This window comes from Schistocerca americana, chromosome 8 (assembly GCF_021461395.2).
Source record: "Schistocerca americana isolate TAMUIC-IGC-003095 chromosome 8, iqSchAmer2.1, whole genome shotgun sequence".
NCBI classification, from domain to species: Eukaryota; Metazoa; Arthropoda; class Insecta; order Orthoptera; family Acrididae; genus Schistocerca; species Schistocerca americana.
The window spans coordinates 312,639,879-312,651,482 of record NC_060126.1 but is presented as its reverse complement, the minus strand read 5'-3'; positions in this window follow the sequence as shown (position 1 = coordinate 312,651,482).

Below are 11,604 nucleotides of genomic sequence, written 5' to 3'. Positions count from 1 at the left end.
CCATTGGGATCCAGCACGGCGTTCCATATTACCCTCCTGAACCCACCGATTCCATATTCTGCTAACAGTCATTGGATCTCGACCAATGCGAGCAGCAGTGTCGCGATCCTGTAAACCACAATCGCGATAGGCTACAATCCGACCTTTATCAAAGTCGGAAACGTGATGGTACGCATTTATCCTCCTTACACGAGACATCACAACAACGTTTCACCAGGCAACGCCGGTCAACTGCTGTTTGTGTATGAGAAATCGGTTGGAAACTTTTCTCATGTCAGAACGTTGTAGGTGTCGCCACCGGCGCCAAGCTTGTGTGAATGCTCTGAAAAGCTAATCATTTACATATCACAGCATCTTCTTCCCGTCGGTTAAATTTCGCGTCTGTAGCACGTCATCTTCGTGGTGTAGCTATTTTAATGGCCAGTAGTGTAAAATGAACAGTACGACACATACTCGAAATACTATGAATGCTAAAACTAAATATGCTACATTGTGATATAAAGGTCAAATCTCAGATGAAATCGAGCATTGCTTGGGTAAATCTGACGTAAAATTGGCTTTCCGAACAATCAATACATTGAATCGTATAGGGGATAATGGAAATCAAATACGAGGGTTCTGGCGCATACAGTATAAACTGAATTTCGGAAACTGGGAGGAGTTCTATATAGGTCAGGCGGGATGTTCATTTTCTATTAGAGATTGAGAACATCCACCTGCAGAAAATAAAACTGCATATGGGTTACACTTGGAAAGCACGCTACATGAAATCACAAACAGCCAGGAGAATATGAAAATATTACGTAGCCCCCCGAAAGGGAGAAAGCTTGACCTATTGGAAGGGTTGCAGATGTATAGTAGCAATGCCGAACGCACCCCGATGTGGCAAACGTTGGAAACACATAATGCGCCCAGAAACATTTTCCAATATGATATTTTTGGTTTTCCAGTTGTTATGGCTCGGGAAGGCACAATGTTGCATGGGTGTAATGACCTCCCTATTTTTGAACACGGTGTGGTCACCTACCAACGTTATTGAGACACAGTAGTAGTTCCCCATGTGCTTCTTTTCAGGGGTGCATTCCGTTCTCAGTCTATTTTTATGCATGACAGTGAGCGACCACATCGAAGAGCGCAAGTGGATGAGCTCTTGGATCGAAAGGACCTTCGGCGAATGGAGTGGTCTGCCCATCTGGAAGACTTAAAAATCCCATAGAGCACGTTTTGGGTCGTTGAAGAGACTTACTTCAGCGCATACTCATGGATCAACGACCATCCAGTTGATATCAACCTCACTGGTTGAGGAATGTAACGATCTATCATAAGAACTCCTTACCAACCTTGTAGCCACTTTGGGAGCATGTTACAGTGCATGCATGCCGTCCTTGGTAAACACACACCCTACTAAGAATCATGCCCTGCCTTTTGCAATGTCCAATGGACCAGCGTGAGTCGTGGTTATTTCAGTATAATTACTGTGTATCCAAGCCCTGCCTTTTTCAATGTCCAGTGGACCAGTACGTGTCGTGGTTATTTCAGTATAATTACTGTATAGTCTTTGGATAAAAGTGTCGTTTCTGTTCATATTATTGGGTATTTCTTTCTGTCGCTTTCTAAACTACACTGCAGTGGTTCTTTCTATGCATAGGCCAAATTTCATCGAACTATGTTGCTTGGCAGTGAAACATCATGCGAAAGTTACATTCGTCCTTTGGCTTTACAAGCCAGAGTGTTGTTGCACTGATGCGGGATCAAAAGTCAAAAAATGTCCCAGACATTGAGCTGTAAAAGTTTTACTCCAGTCTGAAGTCTAGTTAATGCTGCGGCGGCAGCGAACGGCTTCTACGAATGTTCATGGCCAGCACAGTGGCCGGAGCTTCCTGCAAGGCGAGAGGCGGAGAAGCTGACAAAGTGCTGGCCTTACGTATATTTTACAAAGCCCGTGTAACGGCCAGTGCTTTATTGCGTTTTTTTTTGGCAGTTGATGTCAAATTATATTTACGCCGCGCACTAAACTACCTAAAGTCGTCGGACAGCAACAGTGTCTGGAACTGTTAAGTTCGGAATGTCGCCGAGTTTGGGTGACACCCGAGACACTTCCTGGTCAGCTTGCCAGTGGACCAGCATACACACACACACACACACACACACACACACACACACACACACACACACACAGCGTGTGCGCGCTTGAGACTTGAGACGTATGCTCGCTAGCTGAACAGGGCTGTAAAAGCGCCAATCATTAAAATAGGACGCAGTAAAATGCAAGGGCTTTAGCGTTCGTTGCTGGCTAGTGCACCTGTAAAACAGAGTTCACGTTATTCCGGTGCCGACGAGATGTTTTATCTTCTGCTACAAGTTTACAGTCACCAAATTTCAAACCTGTTTCCCAGCCCGTGTATCCCATCTAATGCCGACTGCGACCAGGTGTGCACTCATGTCTATGGCCTGTGCGCTATGAACGCAATTTCTTATCGCGAGAGAAGTTGTTGCCTAATTTGTACTGTTAAAAAGATCGGTTATTTCACTGCCGTTACCACATTTTGAAGCGTTCCAGGGACTGATACTTATCGAAGGAATGCGTAGCTTACAGTCAACTTCATTCAGCATTATGTGCTTGTAATTATCTGAATGTAAGAGACGCTGATTACATTTGCGCGCAACACTTACAAAAGCTAAATACGTTATTAAGACCCTGATTGTCGTCGTGACTTATGTTTATTTCCTGCTCCGTTCATTTCTCTTTCACGTTGGAAATTTTTCAGTTATTGAAAAGTTATTGCCGATAAATAATGTGTCGCCTTGTTGAATACTGAATTGTGGTTTCTGCCCTGGAAAGTTTAGCGTCGCTTCAAGGTACCTAAGTGTGTTTCGTATTGCTTGAGGAAACACATATTACTGGCTATAAAACTGCAGCGCCATGAAAGCGATATGCAACAAACATCAAACAGGCATGTAGTGTACTACATGCTTCACTTATGAAGAGTAACCGACGTTGCCGAGGCATATATTTATTCTTTTGGCCCATCTCCTCTTTATCCCCCTCTTTCTCCATCTCCACCTATCCATATCTCTGTCCATCTCCTACTCCTCCCTCTCTATCTGTTCTTCCAGACTCCCTGTGTCCCTCAGCTCCTACCCTGTCTGCTCATCTGCTCCTGTCCTGAGTCCATGTCTTCCGGCTCCCACATCTCTTCCTCAAAACCTTTATCTCCTCCTGCCTCTCTCTGTGTCCATGTCTGTCTCCCGCTTTCTCTGCCTGTCTCTATCCATCCCCTCTTTCTTTTCCATGTTTATTTCCTCCTCCCAGTCTCTCTCTCTAACTCTGCCTCCCCCGTTCTCTCTCTCCATCTCATCCCCTTTCCTTTCTCTGTCCATCTACTCCATGTATTATCTCTGTCCATTTCCCCCTCTTTCTTTTCTCTGTCGATTTCCATCACTCCGTCAATGCGCCCATCTCCTCCTCCTTTATACACTACTGGCCACTAAAATTGCTACACCAGGAAGAAATGCAGATTATAAACAGGTATTCATTGGACAAATTTATTATACTAGAACTGACATGTGATTTGGGTGCATAGATCCTGAGACATCAGTACCCAGAAAAACCACCTCTGGCCGTAATAAAGGCCTTGATACGCCATGCAGCTTCAACACGATACCCCAGTTCATCAAGAGTAGTGACTAGAGTATTGTGACGAGCCAGTTGCTCGGTCACCGTTGACCAGACGTTTTCAGTTGGTGAGAGATCTGAAGAATGTGCTGGCCAGAGCAGCAGCTGATCATTTTCTGTATCCAGTTAAGCCCGTACAGGACCTGCAACATGTGGATGTGCATTATCCTGCTGAAATGTAGGGTTTCACAGGGATCGAATGAAGGCTAGAGCCACGGGTCGTAACACATCTGAAATGTAACGTCCACTGTTCAAAGTGCCGTCAATGCGAACCAGTAGGGCGATGACGAATACACGCTTCCAATGTGCGTTCATCGCGATGTCGCCAAACACGGATGCCACCATCATGATGCTGTAAACAGAACCTGGATTCATCCGAAAAAAATGACGTTTTGCCATTCTTGCACCCAGGTTCGTCGTTGAGTACACCATCGCAGGCGCTCCTGACTGTGATGCAGCGTCAAGAGTAACCGCAGCCATGGTCTCCGAGCTGATAGTCCATGCTGCTGCAAACGTCGTCGAACTGTTCGTGCAGATGGTTGTTCTCTTGCATACGTCCCCATCTGTTGACTCAGGGATCGAGACGTGGCTGCACGATCCGTTACAGCCATGCGGATAAGATGCCTGTCATCTCGACTGCTATTGATATGAGGCCGTTGGGATCCGGCACGGCGTTCCGTATTACCCTCCTGAACCCACTGATTCCATATTCTGCTAACAGTCATTGGATCTCTACCAACGCAAGCAACAATGTCGCGATACGATAAACCGCAATCGCGATAGGCTACAATCCGACCTTTATCAAAGTAGAAAACGTGACGGTGCGCATTTCTCCTCCTTACACGAGGCATCACAACAACGTTTCACCAGGCAACGCAGGTCAACTGCTGTTTGTGTATGAGAAATCGGTTGGAAACTTTCCTCATGTCAGCACGTTGTAGATGTCGCCACCGGCACCAACCTTGTGTGAAAGCTCTAAAAAGCTAATCTATTGCATATCACAGCATCTTCTTCCTGTCAGTTAAATTTCGCGTCTGAAGCACATCATCTTCGTGGTGTAGCAGTTTTAATGGCCAGTAGTGTAAAAGTGTCCACGTCCTCCTTCCTCCTCTCTCTCCATCTCTTCCTCCCCCATTCTGTATCCACGTTATCACTCCAACTGGAGATCGGTGGTTCTTACCCCACAGTATTTCTATCCAGACAGTAATATGCGTACCAAGTTTACTTGAAGTCTATCCTGCGGTTTAGCAAGATCTTCTTACCCACGGCCTTGCCAGAATACACACGTCACCTATACTTCATATATGTCTGACATATTTCACACATCTCTGTATACATATTTGATCTTTATCTCTAGTGAATTTTGTTCTGTAGTTTCGTTGACACATAGGTCAATCCTTACGATGTCATATCTCCTCAACAATGTTTTTTACAATGGTACCATTTTGGAGTTACATTCAGTGATATATTTGGATACGGTCTGCGAAATGTGTTGCGTACAAAGTTCGTAGTAAAGACAATAAATTAAAACGTCATGCATGATGGTGCAGTTTTTCATGCACCTCAGTGTTTGGGATGTAATTTCTCCTGAACTAGGTGTCGTAAAATGACATAATTTTGTAGGTAAATTGAGTGGCATATCTGGATACTGTCTACGATTTTTTCAATGTATTTAGTAGCAAAGAAGTAACCTCCCAACCATATTCTGTTTCTATCAAAATTTCCACTTACCTCGCGTCTTGATAACATTGTTGCAGATTTATCAAAAGCACAACAGTAAACAGCAAGCAGGCAGCGGCTAAGCTAGACTTCTGTTTCTAAATAAAATTTCCAACTGTTGCTTATCGCAAGTGGTAATGCGTAATGATAAACGGTGGGGTGGGGAGAGTAAGTATTCCAATGAAATGATATTCCAAGACAACGATTTTAGAGTGAAGTATATATTCAAAAATACAGAATTAAACTTCGCGTGATCTTCACACACATCATAGGTCTGAACAATATTATGCTTAACAAAGTGAACAATGACTTAAAAAGGGTACAATGTTAACAGAGATTTTCTAGAAAAATGAAACGCTTAATCAGTTAACATGTTAATGCATGACTCAGGGAAGTGGGATGGGCTTTCTCTCAGCTCTGGGCAAATGAACAAAGTTAACTAGCTCCCAATAATCGTTTCTACAAATTAGATGGGCAGCGCTGCAGTCTTACCTCAAACTTCTTCTCTTCAAATCAAAGTCAACATTATTCTAAATTTACATTCCTTTCGTTTCCCAATATATACATCGTATTCATCTTTGCTGTCCTTTATGATAAAAATCTTTATTCACCTAACAGATACAATCACAAACCAGCAGAGCACTACAGAATACGTCCATTACCGAGCACACTTTAACTAAGAATGTTTCAGACGGCGCAGAGGCAAAACTGTGCCACAACAAGACCTAAGATGTTCAACAGTAACGTAACTTGCTCTCTCTCTCTCTGACGTGCACATCGATAACATACAAAAACTAAATTGACATGACCACCTTACAACATCACACATGATGCCGCAGTTTTCTATGCACGTCAATGCTATGATGTCATATGTGTCGTGCAAAGGTATAATTTTGGAGATACATTCAGTGGTATAGGTGAACACTGTCCACAAAAAGTGTCTGAATACTGTAAGTAGTAAGGAAGTAATATATTAAAATGTGACGCATGATGCGGCACTTTTACTGCACGAACAGCGAAAATGAAGCAAGCGATAACTTTTTCCTTTCATCATTTTGTGGGGATTTTAAGAGAAAAACCTCATTCGAAAATACTGGATAAATAAAGTTTGCGAATTCGCGCGCCGTGAACTATACTTCTCTCTCACCCCACACCCGCTCCTTTCAAAGGCACATAGTGCTTACCCCCACAGCGATTCTTTCTAGATAGTAATAGATATGTGTAGCGAGTTTGGTTGAAATTGGGCCAGTGGTTTAGGAGGAGATGTGGAATATACGTACATACATGCATATATACGGCCATCCATTTTTATAATTTGTACGTATATGCAAATGATCAGCATTTCAGTGCAACCACTCAGAGCAGCCAAGAGTAATTTGATCAGCATCCTATGTAGAAGGAAAGATTACAAATGAGTTTTCTTATTTGGTAATAGTGTCTGGATATTAGTTGCTTGTGGGAAGGTCGTTTTATAACTTGTGTAAGAAGAAGACACGCTTACCAACACGTGTCTGAATTTGGTAGCAGCAGGATCGTGGCCAATAGAGGTTGCAGTTTGTTGTTCTGCGACTGCTACTCGTGTTGCTCGGAATATCAAGAGTGTAATGAGAATATGGAATCGATGGATTCTGGAGGACCAGCTTGTCGCCGTGTTCGATGTAAACGGCCCACTGCCCCAGAGGACAGATACACTGCAGGACACAGCCGAGTCACATACCTTGAGTCAAGAAATGGACTTGTTTGCAGGAAAACAAGTATCCACGCGCACAGTGCGACGACGTCCGGAATAACACAGGCTGTCACCATTACGACTATTGTTGCGGCTCTCTTTGACAGAAACTGAGGGAGGCGAGCCGAAAGTACTGCGGCCAATGACAACAGTGGATACAAGAGTTCCACCATCTCGTATTTCAAAACGAGTTCTAGTTCCGTGTATAGCATCACGATGGATGTATACCTGTGCGGAGGCTTCAAGGAGAATAATTGTTGCCATAATGCATTCATCATCTTCATATGAACCCAGCTACAGCACCGGTGGTAATATGACCTTTTTTTATTTTTTATTTTTTTCAGATCTAGATTGCAGCTAACAGTGCAGCTATCATCAGTTTTACAAAAGTTTTACTAATACTAATGCTTGTACATGCTTCAGTTATATTGGAGTACGTGTTGTTATAATTACGTTGGGTCTACATGACAACATATAACACACTGTTATAGGTGCACTATTAGCTGAAATCTAGATCTGCAATAAAAGAGACAGATAATATTATGACAGATGCTGCCCGTTTTTCTGTCCTCAGTCACCTATACTTCACGTAGCGTAGGGCAGGGAGTTTCTAGAGCTGCGTCAAGCTTCCGTAGGGGAGTCAACTCCGATAGAAGACAGACCAAAATGGAAGATAGATCTCTTAAGCCTTAGTCAGCAATCCACCTAGGAGAAACTACTCTAGCTTAAAACTCGAAGGAGGATTACCCATCCATATAAAAAATAAAAACTGCAACTCATAAGAGTCTAGGGGATAAACTGGATAGTTCTCAAAAACGCTGACATATACATGATACAGAAAAACGAGTCTATAATGTATTAGTACCTGGAACATAAGAGGAGGCTACATACAAAGGAACAAGAGCTTATAGAAAATTGGAAACAAAGAATTGTAAATATTGCCATAATAAGAGAAACAATGAAGAAACTAAGAGAAAAAGATTTACATAATTACACGTTAATTTACAGTGGAGTCGAGCAAATGCAACTAGCAATAAGATGAGTAGGTATTCTTATACAAGGAAAACGGTAAACAGAAGTAGATTTTTATGGCTATGTAAATGAAAGGATAGTATTCTCCAGATTTAGTAATGACAAAGGATAGTCATCCATCACAGGAGTATATGCGCCTGAAGAAGGAAACATGAAGATTCTGAAGTCGTTTATGAAGAACTGCATGAACTAGTAAATAAATACAATAAAACTGATCATTTGTTAATATTAGGAGACTTAAACGCAAGAAGAGGAAAATTACCAGGTTTAAGTTTAACTTTAAATGAAAGACATTAAGAGATTTTGCTATATTTAATCAGTTAAAAATTTCAAATATCTTCTTCATGTAAGACAGACACAAATGAGTGACTTGGAACACAAGGAGTTTTTTGCGCAACAGTGGATTATGTAACAGCTAATAAATAGCTCTCGAATCCAAGTAAAGGTAATGATGTATGTTCTGATGGGCAATATGGAAGAAACAAAAATATGTAAAGAAAACTAAAACCCAGAACTTGAAATTTAAAGTTATGTTCTGTAGGCAGGAAGCATAAGGACTTGATGTCATCAAAGATACATACATGACTTGCAAATGGCCGGAACTAAAGAAAATGTGAAAGAGGAATGGGAAAGATCAAAGTCAGCTATGTTAAAAATAGTTAATAAGGCACTAGAGAAAAGTAAGGTATCATAAAAGGCATTTGAAAATGTGGAATGCGGGAAAAGCCAACAATATTAAAGAAAGGCAAAATATTAATAATGCCTAGTTTCAAATATGCACGAACGAAGTGTGGGAAATATATAAACTGAAAAGAAACAAAACAAAAATTAATTGAAAGATACCACCACTGAATCCTGGAAAAGATTCATCGATAATGTTGAACATGACATTCATGGAACATAAAATATAGCGTTTAAACTTGAAACATGTGAGTTATGCAGTGAAAGGTATTGCAAACATTAACATAAATGGATACAGCATTACAGAAATTTATTGTATGACGAAGAAGGTGAAGAAAGTAATTATTTAACAGCTGATAATAACTCTGTATATTAAACAGACATCTCGTATATCGTGTAAATAGTAATATTCGCCGAATACGGCGTATCCATCTAACGTGTCATTGACATGTAAACATCATTCGACGGTTTCGCAATACAACACTAATAGGAACGGAAATACTAGTATCGCCGAATCAAGCGAACGTGAATGATGTATTCCTTCGAAGAACAAGTCGACGTGCCTCTCATTTACGGAGAATGCCAACGAAATTCCGTGAGAGCTAGAGACTTATACGCTGAAACATATCATCATCGCACTCGCCCTACACGTCGTACATTTAAATATGTGTATGATAAATTGAAAACAACTGGATCTTTAACGCATCGGAAACATATCCGTCAAAGGGAAGTTACTAACGAAAAAATGGAAATTGGTACGCTTGTGACTGTGGTTCGAGATCCTTGTGTTAGTTCGCATCAAATCGCAAGAGAATCTGGCACGAGCCAGAGTAATGTTGTTTGTATTCTTCATCGCAATAAATATCATCCTTGCCCTATCAGTCTCCAGTAAGAATTAATTGGTACCGATTGTATGCGTCGCATTGAATTCTGCCGATGGGCTCAACTTCAGATTCAGAGGGATGACACGTTTATTGATTTTATTTACTGAAGAGGCTACACTCACGAACCATGGAAATGTTAATTTGCGGAACATCCTTTACTGGACAACTGAAAATCCATGTTGGCTGCAGTAAGTTGCACACCAAAAACGGTGGTCGGTAAATGTATGGTGTGGGATTCTGGAGGACGGAATTATAGGTCCCTATTTCATCCAAGGAAATCTTAATGGTAGGAAGTGCACCACATTCCTGCAAGAAACATTAGGTCTGTTATTGGAATAAATACCTTTAGGAACAAGGTACAGTATGTGGTATCAACACGATGGGTGTCCGGCAAATTTTTCGCTGGCTAGAAATTAGTTGTAGAGACAATTCCCAAATCGTTGGATTGGACGCGGAAGCCACTCGTTCGCCAGATTGACGCCTCTGGATTTTTTCTTGTGGGGATTCGTAAAAGACATTGTTTATAAAGACGTTCCAACTACACCTGAACAAATGCGAGAGAGAACTGGCAGAGCATGTGGTTCGAAAAGTCCCGATGTGATAAGGAATACCACTCAGTCCATGATAAGAAGATTGCAGCACTGCATTGATACCAATGATCACTTCGAACACCTTCTGTAAACGGACGTTCATGCCACCTTTGTGACCTTCACTGGCCTTCAAAGACCTTACTGTTACACATCACTAGAATCGCGTAGATAGCCGCTATCAGAAAATACATACCAAACTATAGCATCCCATGTAAAAAAACAAAGTTGACTTTCAAATCTTTGATGCTACCCCACCTAGCAGCAAGAAACCAACGTCATATTATGGCTCCGTTGTCCCATGCAACTTTTGTCCCACAGACTTTTCAACTCCTATCATACTTTTGAGGTTATTATGGTGGGAATAGTTAGTGACTCATCTTGTAGAAACAATGGTAATGAAAAATTCAAATCTTTATAAAATATATGTCGATGGGCATTTTCAAAAAAAAATTGCCAACCATACCAAACATTACGATGTACATTATAGTCTCAAGTTTTACTGTTTAGCTTTAAGATTTTTATACATATGTATGTTTAAGTACAATAATGCATTTTACCCTACGTCTGTCCGAGTGGTAAAGGCGGTGCTACTGCAGCGTCTTGTGTAAAGACTTAGCAAAAGGGGAGAAGGGCCGTGGATCCGGACCCCCTCGTCACCTAAATGAAATTGCACGCGACGTAGTTGCTGTGTAGAATAACTGAGAAATATTTTGATTTTCAATCACACGACTTAGATGGCATACGCACCATCAATTGTCAACAAGTCCACTGACAGATTTAAAGTATTCACATGTCGATAGCACTATTGGCTACCTCCCATCACTGCTTTAGCCAAGACCATCTACTGTACATAATTGGCCTTACTTGACCTCAGGTAATTTTTTTTCAGTTCTTACTTGCAGTTGAATTTAATGTAAGGGCTACCGTTTATTGTGTTAGTGGTGTGTGCTGTTAGGATAGTCTGTAATTATGGATAGGTTGGTAACAAGAAAGAATCGGAAAATCGATTCTAATGAATCCAGTAGCATTATGAGAAGTTAAAAATATATACACACAGCTGTAATAGCCCAGTTACCTATCTATAGCTGTTTAAGGGGCGACGCACGAGCTTTAATGGTTTCATACTCTTACATGACAATATTACGCCGTAAATTTACACGTTGAGGTTTGTTATTGTTGCCAATAAAAGCATATTTCAGTTAATTCGCGTCATAAAATCCTTTTCTACGATTTTGATTCGCTTCCACTACTACCACTTTTAACAGACGCGTATGACTGCGCAAACCTTTTGAG